Here is a 15,894-nt window from a genome sequence, read left to right on the forward strand (position 1 = left end):
AACAGTATGGTCACAAAGTGTCCACTAGAAGTATCATCTGCATATTTCACCACAACTATGTAAACTTGCTGTGTATTCACAGTAGTATAGATAGGAGACCGACAAAAATGGTTTGCAATAGATAGGAGACCGACAAAAATGGTTCATCAAATAACACTGTGAGTCTTGGTTGTATATAGAACAACAATTACTATTTAGTTTATAAATGGTGTACAATTGTACTGTGTGTGTGTGTGTGTGTGTGTGTGTGTGTGTGTGTGTGTGTGTGTGTGTGTGTGTGTGTGTGTGTGTGTGTGTGTGTGTGTGTGTGTGTGTGTGTGTGTGTGTGTGTGTGTGTGTGTGTGTGTGTGTGATAACACTGGAAAACAGCAGTCATGTATTGTAGCCTCAGATTTTCTATTGGTAGGGACTATATAGTACATTTGATAAATTTCTGATTTGAAGATTAAGATTCCCACCTGAAGCCATTTATTGATGTGAAAAGGATGCTTATAAGAAGATACTATGAGTTTGCACATGCATGAAAGATCACATGACAACCTTTAGAAATTTGCAGGGGATATGGTATGGGATGCTGCTGTCAATGCTAAGGAGCTAGGATTTACTTCACAAAGGACTTTCATTCATTGATTAGGTTCAATATGTACTTCTGCAGGAACGTCAATGAAGTCTTTGCAGACATTCTACTAGGCTGTAGTAAGCCAAGTAAAAAAGTTTTGACTACTTTTCTGGACATGGGGAAACTAGGCAAATCTGATGTCAAACTGTACTCATAAATTTTAGTATGTAAATGCAATAAATACCTGCATTTATGAAACCACTAAACTTTCACATTCATGTAATCAAAATGGTAAATGTAAAATATTATATAACATCAACTATACGTACTGTTAAGTTTAACAATGGAAATATACGTATAATGTACATACGTAACAAAAACACATCTTTGACCAGCTTCTGCATCTTTCATCCAGCAGCGGGCAGAACGAGTCTGTAAATGAAAAACAATATATCATGTACATGTATCTGGAAACATAGACATTTGTGAAATGTGCCTTGTTCTGTATTTATTAGGGATGAAAAAATTACTCGCTAAGGAAATTCACTCAGACGGTCTTTCTAGAATCCACTCAAACTAGCTCATTATGTCACACGACCATACAAATCCCCTTCTAGCCTGAATATTCCTAGGGTTTGCAGGTCGAGACATGGTCGGGGTTTACATTGTCAGTGCTTACCCGGTAGGTGGGAAACTATAATTTTCAGTGATGCAAATCCCCACCTTGGCCAGGCAATAAGAATGTAAAGCTTCTCTAATTGCAAGTCCTGATTTTGACTTGAAAGGCAAGCCATGCAAATGGTAACCCAGAACCTTTGCATTATGCAATGTTTCAGAGTCTAACTGTTATTCTTTAATTTATAATACAAATACTGTATTGCCTTGAGTTATGCACCTATCAGTGTAATCCCCGACTATACCACTGATACGGGATGAGGTGGAGGCAAACAGGCTGTGTGAAATAGTTCACTTGTGAAGGTGGGTTGATATTTCCCTGGTTGAGAATATGTAGCTGACACAGATAAATAGTCTGGGCATGTGAAACTATGTTGGGTGGAGGTGCATGTGTGTAGAGTATTTTCTGTCCAGGTTTAGACTATAGAACAAGTGCCCGCAAACAACATATATGTGACCAGATTTGCGAAAGGGGGTCTTCCATACATCTAATTTACCAAATTTAATGACTCATAACCAGACCTCTTAACTATCACAATTTGGTCATGAGACGCATGATTTCAGCCTTCATATCACGACCACTTGTTGATCTCACAATTTCCAATAAAATTTTCTAAGGCACGCTAAATCTCCTTGATTTAAGCCCCAAAACATCTTGTAGCAGGTGTCACGTGATCAGTTAATTAGAATAGTGGGGTTCCTCTGTATTTTGAGCTGAAAATTTTGGCAGTTTCCCATACTTTTGAATGTGTCACAATCAAGTCACTTTGCTGCCAAACTCAATGAACTGACCCCTATTTAAAGGTGAAATCCTTTGAGAAAAGACTCAGTACACTGAAGAATTAGGTGAAATCCTACCAGTTGTGTTATTGCAAATGTTTATTGCTTAATTTCGGTTGTTGTGAGATGTACTTGTGCGGAAAATCTGTGCTGAACACTAAATCCACAGCTGGATACTGATTACTCAAGAAATGGGAGGTGATTTCAACAACGAATCACTGGTGAACCAGTACATCAGCTGAGTTGAAAGACTGATATCACGTGATTCAACGATGGAGCAAAATAGTAGGTTCTTGTCATATAGTAGGCTACACTATAGTATAGAGATACTATAAGCTGCAGTAATCAGCAGTACTGCGCTCACATAGCTAGCTAGTTGTGCCTTTTAAAACATTTTTTTGTTAAAACAAATGTAACTACTGTATGTGCATGAGCCCCAGCACAAAGATGGTAGGCTTCACAGCTGCATGGGGATGGGTGGCTGGCTTTCTCACAACCAGATCTGCTTCCAAGTTGAGAGGTCTGTGATATCTTTAGACTGAAAAGGCTATTGATTAAAAAATTGGACAGTAGTGAGCACTAACATAGTTTAGTGGATGGACAAATTTTCAAGTTAATACATTCCTTGAGCAATGAGTTATGGACTTCTGAGTTCATAGAATTGGATGTGTGTGGAAGACCCCTTTTCATAAATCCAGTCACATACCGAGTAACCATTAATTATCTATGAAGGAACACACCTAACACTCACACTTAAGTTTCATGATGATTCTGTATAAGGCCACCCCATGTAGTTTCCCATCATCCGTCCAGCATCATCATAACTTAATATATGCACTCTCATAGCGTATTCATTTACACGTACTTTTGATATGTACTTTCATAGTGTATTCATATTAGTAATAATGTACAGTACTCATGTAAACTTCACACTAACGTATTTTAAGGAATATACAGGATTTTACGCTACATAGTATATACTACGTAAATAAACCACATATAGTCTAAAATTATAGTACCTTGAGTATCTGGTTATGTTTTTAAATACAACGTAGCCACCCTGAAGACACATCCTTTGCCAGCTTCTTTCCAAGTTCCAACTTCTTTTTTATCTTTCATCACGCAGTGGCCATTACAGATCTGCAATAGAAAACAATACTTTAAACTGAAAAGATATAATGAAATAATTGCACATATTTTGTGACTTTGCGTATGTGATTGGCTGAGCAAAGACCGGTTATTTTTGCCCATTCCTTGGATTCTATTTTATTGCTTCTCCGTTATCTATAGTAACAAAAGGAGTGGACAAAGAAGAAGACCATTCCAACAATGAAGTGACCATGGTAAACTTAATTTTTACCGCATCACCCATAACTCACATGGCTTCTGATGTATATACATGAAATAAAGATTGTCTTACTCCCCATGAAAAGGCAAATCTGATGGTTTATATAGGTTTTATTGATTCGTGCTTTGTTTCAGTACATAAAAACTAAAACATGCATAATTTTTTATGTAGCATGCATATTTTTATACTCAATACTTTTTTACTACAAAATAGAACCATACAAAAACAGCTGGTTTTCGCTCACTATTATAACTGTGGATAATCGACTCTGCTATATCTGATTACTAGAGATCCATTAGCTACAGTATTAAGTAACTATTGATACCTCCAAGTTTACCCTTAAAGCTTCTGAGAAAGCTGGTATGTGTCTCAGTGACACTATCATTTGGCAGTGTTTCATCTAGGGGTGGTGGTGAGAGTATTCATGGCAGCAGGCAATCACATATTATATGCATAATTCAATTATTTGTGAATGGTTATCGCTATCATACAGAAGCGATCATGGAATTGAATTGAATAAAAGCCGATGGCATATAACAGGTTTAGCATCATCCTGTTTCTTGCAGTATTGAAATGTTAAATATTTGCTCAGCACTTGCATTTACTGGAAGTGATACAATACAGACTGGAAATACGGCTGGTCAAGTATAAACACAGGGGCAGATCCAGGGAGTTCAAAGGGTTCCATGGAACCTCATTCTGGAAATTCCCCATGCTAAATCCGCCATTGCTTTGGTTCCATTCCAAGAAGCCAAAATGCTCCAAATGTCTCTCTATAAATTCTCTCTTGAAAAGCACCCTAGTGATATGACTATGGTTGACAGTCTCACAGTAAACAATGAAGGTGCAAGATACTCTAATAGAGCATACCAATACTACAAGAATAATGGCTGGTCTCCGTAGTCAAGCGATGAATAGATGTTTGGTTCCCCTTTTGCATTGGTCCCATCAGCAGCATATGGAGAATATAGTAATTGTTTAAACAGAACGACTTCAGAATTTACTTCTGGGGGCCGCACAATGTAAGGATTCCACCCATACCCTACTAGAAAGAGTACTACCCTGGCAGCACCCACTCCTTCACAAAAAGAGGAAGGATCTGGTCACTCTCACTATAGCATTACAGAGTTGCAACTATGGAAGATAATTAAACAATGAGATCACAATGGCAGCAAGAATGGAATGTTTAACAACCATACGAAGTAAGCATAGTTATAGGTTAAACAAACTCAACCAAAAAGCACAACCAAAAAAATAGTTTTTATATTGATTAGGCATCACGAGTACATCAGCTCCAACTACATGGCCCTCTACCTCCATCTTTTGTTCTTTTAAAGAACATCCTATTGTTGACTACAAGCAGCCATTACATCTTCACAAAACATATTACATAATTCCAAGAGCTATTATTAACTCTTGATAATTCTATAGTATCAATGCATGATAACTTAAAAAAAATTGTGAATACCAACAACATAATCTGATTGGCACAGCCTGTTTTCTGTAACATGCTACTGATTTGAATGCTAGAGTAACCGGACCAGGATGGGCACCGGCACATTATACAGTAACTGAATTAAAATAACTTGACCAGAAATGAAAATCTTCCAGCACTTGCAAAGTCGAGGCTTCATATTCTGGGAATGGCATTACAAGACCAGTGAGCTCTTTAGGATGTCTTTGGAGTGAGCTCCATAAAAAAGTTATCACAAAATGATCTCAGTAGTATTTCTGACCCTTTAAAGAACTCTTAGATAACAAGGGAAGAACAAAAATTTTGGTCTCAACAGTTATGGTTAATACATTTTTTACCTCTGAAAGAGGAAAACCTGCAAAAAATGGATAAAAATTCTGGGTCCCAAAATGTCCAAAATAGCACATGAATAAATAGTACATGAAATCAGTCAATAGTGAGGACAAACCTTTCCATAAATATTAATTGAGGTCTGGCTGACATTGACCACAGTTGCAGGTCGCACAGTGGACTGGCAGCTAGTATCCTAATTAATGCCTGCACATCCACAAACTTTGGCACAGTCGCAATGTGTCATTGGGTTCAGAAAAGAAAAGAATGCCATAAATTCATTTTCCAGGTCAGTAGTCTGGCCATGCAAGTATATATATAATAATAATAGTGAGAGACTATTGACCCCGGGCCATCAATAAATAATGTCAGTAGTATATAGACCCTTTGCAGGTGAGCTGCTGCCATAGCAACATTCACCATTTTGGAGTACAACCTGATTTGCAACCCTGATAGCCAGTGTTGGGCAAGTTACTTTGTAAAAGTAACTAGTTACATATTACATATTACTTGCAACTGAACTATTTAGTTACAGTTACATATTACTCATAAAATAAAGTAACTATAATAATATTACATATTATATTACTTTGTGTCCACAGCCTTAAGCTGTCACGTGTGAAACTACCACTTTATCACGTGACATGATTGCGTTGTTGGAAAATGTGCAAATTTTGGTTTTAAATAAGAAGCTGGTGAATAAGCTTCATTCAGTAGGCTTCGTTACTTCGTTGTGGCTAGGCATTACTCAGAGGACAATGAACGAGATTAGTAACTTCGTTACTTGTAGTAATAATATTACGCAATATTACAGTAACTATATTACATAGGTAACGCGTTACATTTGTAAGCAAAGTAACTTGAGTTATATTACCTGTTTTTATAGCGTATTTCGTTATATTACTTAGTTACCACAAAAGTAATAATATTACGTAACGCGTTACTAATGTAACGTGTTACTCCCAACACTGCTGATAGCATAGGGGAGAGTGTACGTTTAACCTACATGGTCAACCTTTGCTGTGGAATGCAGGAGAAGCAGCCCTAGGTATTGTTTTACTCTTATGAAAAGCAATGCTATCAGGTTTGCAAAACTGGTTGTACTCCAAGATGGCGGATGCTGCTATGGCAGCAGCTCACCTGCGAAGGGTCTATAGCCATACCAGGGATGGCGATGACCAGGGTTAGAGCCCTGGTAATCAGTCAAAGCACCGGTAATTTGTCAGTGTAAAGTGCTATTAGTCCTGGTAATAACATCTTAAAACCTTCGTAATTATGAAAGGCTGGCCATAGACAGTATATTGTACGTAGAATATACTGGCTAACGCCCATTAATTCAAATGTGTGTTTACAGTTACAGCTTGTTTACTTACGATTTTAAACAGACTAATCAGGAACGGTTGATTACAGACGATAAACACTATAGATCTTCAGATAGAGTGCATAGCACTAAGCAGTAGCACCCGGGTAGCACCAGAGGTAGCACCTCGAGTAGCATCATGTCAAGGAAACTCTAAATAATGCCACATATAATTGATGACGTCATCTACTTGGTAACATCGTTGCTCACTTAGTTACGTGCTGTAGAAGTCGTGTAAGTGGAAGACTAATAATTTTTCTTTTACTTCTGTTTTCTATTGACTAGGGACTGTTTCGTAACTGTGACGTGCGGTTAGGTGGCCGCAGAGTGGTCTCTCGAGTCAACTGAGTAGGCTAGGCAGCTTAGCACTGCGTACCTAGTAGCTGTTGCATTTAGCAAGTGGTTAACAATTCAGAAAAGTAAGTCTTAAATTATAATTATTTGTTTTACACTTTTGCACACGTAGACTACCCCAGCCTGCAAAGTTGGCTGCCCGCCAATTTCCCGGCGCCGGCACTGTAGTACCAGAGCAGAGAGGTGATGAAGTTTGGGGCTTTCATTTTAATATACCATAAGGTATAGCACATAGTAACTGAATTGAGTGATGGAGTACTGACACTTATGGTGTGACTGGCGGTTGCTTACAAACTGGATTGTCACAGTGTACACTGACGTATTTTAGCTTTCTGACATACCTGAGCTTCACGGTTTTACCACTACTAGCTAATCACTTTTTTTTTTGTTTTCTGTATGTATGCATGTTTGTCAGTTTTGTTCTTGTATTTACCTTGCCGTTCCCACGCAGATCTTTTACTACGATCTGATTGTGGTTGCATGAGACCGAGGTCGCACATACTGTAAGCTAACTCTACTTATTGTGTTTTCTCATTTATAATAATGATGGTTCTCTCTCCATGCAGTAGCCCATTGATATTCATTGCAGTGGTGTATACCTGTGGGGTACTGCTGTGTGTCTGCAAGTGTTTAAGGTTTGTAGCTTTAAACAACCATTCTGCAGTTAAAATGTTGTTTGGCAGTTTAGGTAATACTGACTTTCCATTGGTAGCAGTTTTAAACAGGTAAATGCTTTAGCTTATTACATTGGAGATCGTTTACGATCTTTGTTTCTTGATATAGCGAATACTGCAAGACTAGCAAATGAAACAATTTGCTATCACTATACTGTGGTTACTAATAGGAACTGATCTAACATATCAGATGGTTATACCATGCACCCATCCCTTACGCACAGTTGTGCAATAGTTGGTAAGTGCATATATGTTTATCTCATATTACATATCAACAATTATTTTATCACAGCATAAATCATGTACATCTGCTCTATTGTAGCTATGCTGGTAAGATTTATTTAGCTACCATAGTTTGTATTATATTGTTATATCTTGCAGTTCAATGAGAAAACTTGCAATATACACTGCACAGTATCTGATGCATCTTTGCTGCTGCAGAATCTTCTGACAAGAAATTTCTGGACTAACATGTATTCACCTATACAAAAAAACTGACATTTTGTATACATGTATTTTTACTTGTATGCAGTATTGTTTTTAATGGAATTCTATGGTGCATGAATGCATAAACTGGATGCAAATGCGATGTAGTGAAATCACTGCAAATAAGTAGTGACGTTCACTGTAAAACAGTAGTGAAGTTCACTACTAATGGCACTGCAAGTAGTGACGTTCACTACAGTTAGTAGTGATGTTCACTACAGTTGGTAGTGACGTTCACTACAATTAGTAGTGACGTTCACTACTTTTTTGTAGTGACGTTCACTACAAAAAAGTAGTGAACGTCACTACACAAAAATAGTGAGTATTGTGGCAGAGGTTTCACTACTAATTAGTAGTGACATTCACTACTTTGTTTTTACTGTGTACTCTTATGTTTGTGTACACAGTTATGACTAGGCTATAGAGCCTACTATAAACTTTGAAATTGAAATTAAACCACATTTCCTGTTACTTACCACAGATATGTTGAGACTCCTGAAATAAAACTCCCTGTATTCATATGTGACCTCCTTGTGGTGAAGGGGTAGTTTCACCTTTGTTCTTGCTGCCCAAAGAGAACTGCCATACACTAAACAACTAAAACATAACATAATAGGTGCTCTAAAAAGTGCTAATTCTTTTTGAGTGCTACACTGTTAAAAATAAAGAGTAACCAGCACTCTAAAGAGTTCCCAGTGTAGGAAGGATTTAACATCCAATGGAGAGTAACCAACACACTGAAGAGATTAACCATCACTCTGAATAGTAAGTGACACTACCTTCAGAGCATGTGCTACTCCCCAGTAACTCATTTAGTGTGATGATTACTCTCCAGGGGTGTTAAATCCTCCCTACACTGGGAACTCCTTGAGAGTTGTGGTTCCTATTCATTTTAACAGTGTAGGTAGGTGGTAAAGGGGCTACATACCAACGTTTCGCTTTTGACACTGAACTTTTAAAACATGACCATCTCAGCGAAAACTTATCTAGTTATGCAACTTCCCAAATTGTTATCATTTTCTTAGCATTATCTGCTCCGCCTGTTCGCTGATGATTGCTTGCTTTACAGAGTTATCAATAGTGTAGAAGACATCAACAGACTTCAAGAAGATTTAAATAAACTGTCAGAATGGGCCGATACTTGGCAACTTAAGTTCAATATTAGTAAATGTACAGTTATACGTTGCACGAGATCCTTATCACCACTCACTTACGACTACACACTTCACAGTCACATACTAGATATATCTGATCAACATATGTACCTAGGAGTCTTAATTCATAAATCACTGTCTTGGTCACCTCACATATCAAATGTTGTCAATAAAGCATCTAGAACACTCAATTTCTTAAAACGCAATCTAAACAAATGTTCAAAACAAGTTAAAGAATCAGCTTACCTAACAATGGTGAGACCACAACTAGAGTATGCATCTACTGTCTGGGATCCCTACCACGTTGGAGATATTTCAGAGTTAGAGAAAGTACAACGAAGAGCAGCGCGCTGGGTGTTGAATGACTATGGCAGATTCAGTTCAGTTTCTCTAATGTTAGATCAGCTGAAATGGCCTACATTACAAATTCGTCGGAAATTATCTAGGTTACAAATATTGCATAAGATACACTACCAACAGTTATCACTCCAAATTCCTCATTATTACTTACCAAAAACACGACCAACAAGACAATACCACCATCTTCCCTATATTTTACCTACCTCATCCACCACGGCATACCAAAACAGCTATTTCACAAGAACAATAAATGAGTGGAACATACTACCAACTGACACAATTGAAATTGCAGATACTGATCTATTTACAGCTAGACTCCAATCATATTATTGTACCTAATGTATTTGTTTATGTGATTCCTGAGCACACCAGCAGGGCTGACTGCTCAGTAAACAACAACAATAATAATAATAATAATAATAATAATGGTTCACCCAAATTCCAGTCGATTATGGTGAGTTGTTTTAGAATTTCAATAATAGAAAGTAGGAAAAGCAAGGAAATTGATTTGTTCAGTGAATATGCTTTAAAACTACAATCGCGTAAATTTCCTGCCATCACTTCCGTTTGGATCAGTCTACAAGGTTGGAATTTGGCTTATAGTAGATTGGCAGACCTGCCAAGGTATAGTTTATCCCTGCAGTCACTTGCGCATAAGTAGGGTCCGCAAACCGAAAAATCTATATTTTCAAATCAACTTACAAACTATAGTCATGTGTAAGGATAGGATAACTAAGAAAACGCTAGAGTGGCAGTAAATTTAGTCCCATTTCTCCTAGTGAAAATCACACGAAATACCTTGAATTTGATTGTTTTTGCCGTCGTAATTTGCATTGTTATTCTTTGGGATAAAACTCACTCTCAAGGTTTGAGAGGTGTCCACTCTTACTATGGAATATAGGTAGTTTATATAATTAATTAATATTTGGTCGTGGCTTCGCGCATATTGCCGATCGTCGAAAAAAGACGCTTCGTGATCTGAAGCACAGCAGAATTGCAGGAAATTCTGTAACATTTACTGCAGTGATCACCTCCAAGTAAACTACCTGTGTGCAGAATATGGTGTGGATTGTTGGCCATCTGGCTGAGACCAGCATCGCCCGATTTAGCGAAAAACTCCCTCCGCGATTCAACAAATACTGTAGTCTTGTGCAAATTAACACCTTTAGGTGTGCTGAAGTATGGAAATGATAGCTTAGAGCAAGTGTAAACCTACAGCGATGGCTTGATTACTGACGGTAAATTTTACAGTTAGCCGATATCGCAGTTTATTATGCAAAAGTAAAACTCTTGTAATGAAAGTTTTACGGCACACAGCTAAATATTGCTGACTTGATATGATTATAAATCACTGTGAGCACAATAAGATGATCATTTCTGTAGTAAGGATGAAGTTCAGAGGTCTTGAGTGCATTGCCAGATCTATATAGCTATAGCTAGATACGCACATTCAGGTCTTGCAGCATAGTTATGATCATACACACTATTTTGATAGTTAAATCAGAACTTATAATTATCTGATCATCTATTATTATGGATACTCAGATGCAGTAGCATGCAAGGTCAGATGGTATGCTCCCCAGACAAGTTTTTACATGCCTTGAAATCACATCTGCATGGAACACTATCATATACAAAGACATGATATTTTCTGTTGGCTAATTTTGTACTAAAGAACCAATTTATTCAGTCTCAATCATGTCTAGTAGCTATTATCATATCCTGTGAAAGACATTAAAAACACAGTATTACTTCCATGACACAAAATCTCAAAGAATGAAATTTATTTGTGATTTGTAAGAAATTTTGATTTCAACTGTTATAATGAGATGTCAATCAGGTCATTTACTGGAACTTGAAATTGATATAGTTATATTGGATTGGAACAAACATTTAATAAAAGCAGTAGTAACATGTCACTGAATTTAGAGTAATTGTTGTGATGACTTTGTCATATTAATAATAGATCATTTCACAAAACTCAAATAGTTGAAAATTTGTCATTCACTGGGTCTTGATTTTTGAAGGTTTTAAGGTAGAATTTTAGTAGTTTGGAAAATTACATGGAATGAATAAGAGTGGTCCAAACAGATAGGTATACAAATGTACATACATCAAACTGCTGGCTTGAAGATTGCTTTCAGCATATATCTCAACTTTTGATTTATTTTACTTATCCTCACAGTAGTCAGCAGAGCAACTCTTCCCTACCATGAACTAAATATAATTGGAGCAAACCCTTGATTTCTGCTTTTGATAGCTAATATAATTGTTGCTAATACTGCTCAATGCATAAGTAGGTTCAGCACATACATAAAATAGTACAATTGCATATCAAAATGAAAATGCAGATGCTATGTCTAGACTATACCTTTTAACCCTGTTAAGTATGGAGAAGAAGATATTTTTCGCAAAAAGGTACAATGATTTTACTATAGCATACGTTAAATTATATAGGTCAATTTACACCAATGCAACATAGCTATAACATGTACAATTTGAAGGAAACTCTCCAGGAGAGTAGTCAGATATCAAACGGTACGGCCGTACCGTTTAAGTAGGAATCCAGGGGAAATTTTCGCGCGCCTCCAAATATTCCGCCTTTAAAAATCATCCTAGAGATATCTTACGAGAAGAAAATCACCTTTACGGAATAGTACTAGTCCATATAGTACATAAAACAGCATTAAATACAACAAAACGCTTACAAGTGGCCGGATATAAATTTTTTTAAATCGCCTAAAATCGAATTTTAGCCTCACTACCTCACTGCACACTCACTGATCACAGTCGCAAGCCTAGAGCCCAAATGATGCAGCGAACGGCCACCATTTTACGCCACAATAACAATAACAAACTCACCGGTGGGATGTGCCTTTTGGGGTTCCGACGAGTGTGTGCCCTCTGCGCCTTGTCTTTTCTTTTATCTTCAATCAGGCTGCTTGTTTTCTTCTTCATCCACCGAAACCATATTTAGGCGTGAATTTTCCGTATCAACACTTTCTTTAAACAGCGTAATAGACTCCATAAGCTTATTTAAGACGCTTAGACTACGCTACTGTACGTAAGAATAGATTATATTCCTTACTGATATAAGATACTAAGACAGTTATTATTATTATTATTATTGTTGATTAGCAAAGCCCACTAGGGGCAACACGCTAATGAGCATTACAATCACACATTATATTATATTACTTACAGCGTTCTTAAATGTTTCAAGATCTATTGTGTCGATGTTAGGAATTTGAAGGGAGTTCTATTGAATAATTGTTCGAGGGAGGAAGGAGTATTTGTACACATCAACTCTTGTTTGCAATTGAGTTAGCTTTTTGAGCACGGGTGGAGGACACTGGAGTTGGTGACGGTAAGCAATGATCAGGTATTGCTAGTAAGTTCCTGACAATCTTAAATAGGAAGGTGAGTCTAGCAATTGTTCTTCTGTTTTGAAGTGTAGGCCATTCAAGACTGGTTAACATGTCTGTGATGCTATCATGGTTTTGGTCAGATCTGTGCCAGGGTTTGTTCAAAACGAAACGAGCAGCGCGGTGTTGAATCATTTCTAGTTTACTAATACTAGTGTGATGATAGGGGTCCCAGATGGTTGAGCAGTATTCTAATGATGGTAAGAGCAATTGTTTGTAGATGTGTTCTTTAATTTCTGATGGTGCATTGTGGAGATTTCTTTTTAATAATCCAAGGAGTCGATTTGCCTTGTTACAGATGTAATTGATGTGAGGATCCCATGATAATTTGTGGTGGAGACGGATTCCAAGGTAATTGTGTTCTAATACTGTAGCCAGTGGAATGTCGGACATTTTGTATGTGAAAGTACTCTTGTTATGGTGTGTTGTTATCTGTAAAATTTTACATTTGGAGATGTTGAATTCCATCATCCAGTCAGTTGCCCATCTTGTCAGTGAGTTTAAATTATCTTAAAGTATTTTATGGTCTTGTGGTGTTTTAATGGTTTGGTAAATAAGGATATCATCTGCAAAAAGACGGATCTCACTTTGGATGTTGGCAATGATGTCATTGATATAAATCAAGAATAGAACTGGTCCAAGAACAGACCCTTGGGGAACACCAGATGTTACATCACAAGTGGATGATTTAGAACCTTCTACTATAACTTGCTGTGTGCGACCATGAAGAAAGGATTCAAGCCAGTGTAATACACTCCCTCTTATTCCATAGTGCCTTAGTTTGTAGAGGAGTCTTGAGTGTGATACTTTATCAAAAGCTTTAGAAAAATCTAGTATTGCAGCATCAACTTGTAAACTTGTGTCTATTTGTTTGGCAATGTCGTTGATGGTGATAAATAATTGTGACTCACAAGAGTGCTTAGACCTAAATCCGAACTGTCTGTCAGAAAGAATATTTTGATCTTCCAGATGCTTCATTATTTGACTTACTATAATGTGTTCCATTGATTTGCATATTACTGATGTTAATGAGATGGGGCGATAGTTTTTTGGGTCAGATTTTTGGCCTTTCTTGAATATTGGACTGACATAGGCATGTTTCCATTGGGATGGTACAGTTCCAGTTTCTAGCGATTGTTTAAATATGTGAGTAAGCATAGGAGAAATTTCAGCTGCTGTTGTCTTTAGTACAAGTGGATGTAAGGAGTCTGGACCAGGAGATTTTGATGGATCACAGTTGGTTAGAATGTTGTAAACTCCTTGTTCAGTGATTTCAAATGCTGGTAGAGATGGATGTAATGAAGGACCTTTGTCAGGAATGGTACTGCTGTCGTCATCAGTTGTGAATACAGATTTGAAATGATCATTTAAAACAGTTGCCTTTTCAATTGGGTGTATTAAAGCATTGCCATTTTCGGGATGTATTAATGTACCAATGCCATTGTTATCTTGCTTACGGGTTTTCAGGTAGTGCCAAAGAGATTTTCTGTTGTGTGATGATGATACCAGATTTGTCACACATGTTTTGTTCTGGTGTTTAAGTTTAAAGTTTAGCTCTTTCTGCAGCAATTTGTATTCGGACCAATCAGTGTCACGATGATAGTGCCTGGCTCGATTATACAGTCTTTGCTTCTTTCGGATTAGCCGTTTCAAAGTGTTAGACATCCATGGTAAGTGAGTTCTAGTACTTGATGTTTTGGTAGGAGTGTGGTCTTCAATAATTTGCTGAAGATTCTGCATAAAAAAGGTCCAGTTTTCTTCCAAGCTTGGAGATGATATGCGATTTAATTCAAAATAGGTATGAGAAAGGTTGCATAGTTTTTCTCTGATTGTGTCCCAATCTGCCAATTTGTAAAGGTAGATTGTTCGGGAAGGTTTCTTCGATATATGATAGGGAATTTGAATGGTTGCTAATACTACATCATGATCACTTAACCCTGGTGCTGGATGACAGGATAGTACAGAGACAGGATGAGTAGTAAACAATAGGTCTAATGTATTAAGGGCTCTTGTAGGAAAGGTGACTAGATGTGACATCTGGGTATCATGTGCTAGTGTAACAAGTTTTTGACGGAAATGACATGAAATATATGATTCAGTAGAGTACCATGTTCCCAATCAATACCAGGGCAGTTAAAATCACCACCGAGGATGATACGGGCATGAGGATATTTCTGCTTTATGGACACTAAGGAAGATTGCAAGTCCTCAAAAACTGTGTCAGTTGAGTGGGGAGGACAATAAAAGCATCCAACAATGACATCACTGTTTTTACCGACATTTAGATATGTCCAGATAATTTCAATAGATGAATCGAAGACAATGATAATATAAATAAACACTTAAACAGTGGGCAGAGAGGCAAACTCAGCCTAGTCCTGGGATAATGGTATAATCTATGACGGAGGGTACTGTAGGAGGTACAGGTACTAGTTAGCTTCACGATAGGTCACAAGATCACTCCCATTCTCCATTCTACGCATTATCGATCTATCGATTGAAACCACGATGACATACCCCTTTTGCACTAGCTGTATTTCAGTGACCACACACCTTCAATTTGGAAGGCTGACTCGATATACTCTATAATCGATCAAAACCACACCACTTTTTTGGCAATCGTTCATCTTGCAGGCTGCCTCGAGATACTCTAACACAGCAATCACCCTAATAGAACAGTCACATGTTTATAGCTAGCTGTATGCCTTAACAAAATACTAAACACTTGTATATTAAAAATTATAAATTCAAAAATGAAGTAAGAATCCAAGCGATAAAAAATAGTGAAACAAGAGAAGAACAATATTAGCTATTACAGCATAACTCAGTGGAAATTTCCTACTTTGGCATTGAACACAAAATAATGGCTATATCATGCCAAAGTAGGGATTTCCCACCGAGCTATGCTGTAATAG

At 37.3% G+C, this 15,894-nt stretch overlaps 3 long non-coding RNA genes across 5 annotated transcripts; 2 read left to right on the forward strand and 1 right to left on the reverse strand.

Moving 5' to 3' along the window:
• Positions 1 to 823: 823 nt before the first annotated feature.
• On the reverse strand, positions 824 to 6,702 carry LOC136246898 (uncharacterized). Its single transcript, XR_010696910.1, has 3 exons — positions 6,540 to 6,702; positions 3,034 to 3,154; positions 824 to 991 (listed from the first exon to the last, which is right to left on the reverse strand). It is a non-coding gene; the product is annotated as an uncharacterized lncRNA (long non-coding RNA).
• LOC136246897 (uncharacterized) lies at positions 5,987 to 8,126 on the forward strand. 3 transcript variants are annotated; one of them, XR_010696908.1, is made up of 9 exons: positions 5,988 to 6,760; positions 6,812 to 6,945; positions 6,993 to 7,102; positions 7,332 to 7,383; positions 7,447 to 7,515; positions 7,569 to 7,605; positions 7,664 to 7,792; positions 7,847 to 7,884; positions 7,936 to 8,125. It is a non-coding gene; the product is annotated as an uncharacterized lncRNA (long non-coding RNA). The 3 variants fall into 3 exon arrangements; XR_010696907.1 differs by having other exon boundaries at positions 5,989 to 6,760; positions 7,564 to 7,605; XR_010696909.1 differs by lacking the exon at positions 7,332 to 7,383 and having other exon boundaries at positions 5,987 to 6,760; positions 7,564 to 7,605; positions 7,936 to 8,126.
• A 4,780-nt stretch (positions 8,127 to 12,906) lies between these two features.
• Positions 12,907 to 13,726, forward strand: LOC136243733 (uncharacterized). Its single transcript, XR_010694980.1, has 3 exons — positions 12,907 to 13,179; positions 13,278 to 13,473; positions 13,538 to 13,726. It is a non-coding gene; the product is annotated as an uncharacterized lncRNA (long non-coding RNA).
• Positions 13,727 to 15,894: the final 2,168 nt, after the last annotated feature.

The sequence above is a fragment of the Dysidea avara genome, chromosome 2 (assembly GCF_963678975.1).
Source record: "Dysidea avara chromosome 2, odDysAvar1.4, whole genome shotgun sequence".
In the NCBI taxonomy this organism is placed as follows: Eukaryota; Metazoa; Porifera; class Demospongiae; order Dictyoceratida; family Dysideidae; genus Dysidea; species Dysidea avara.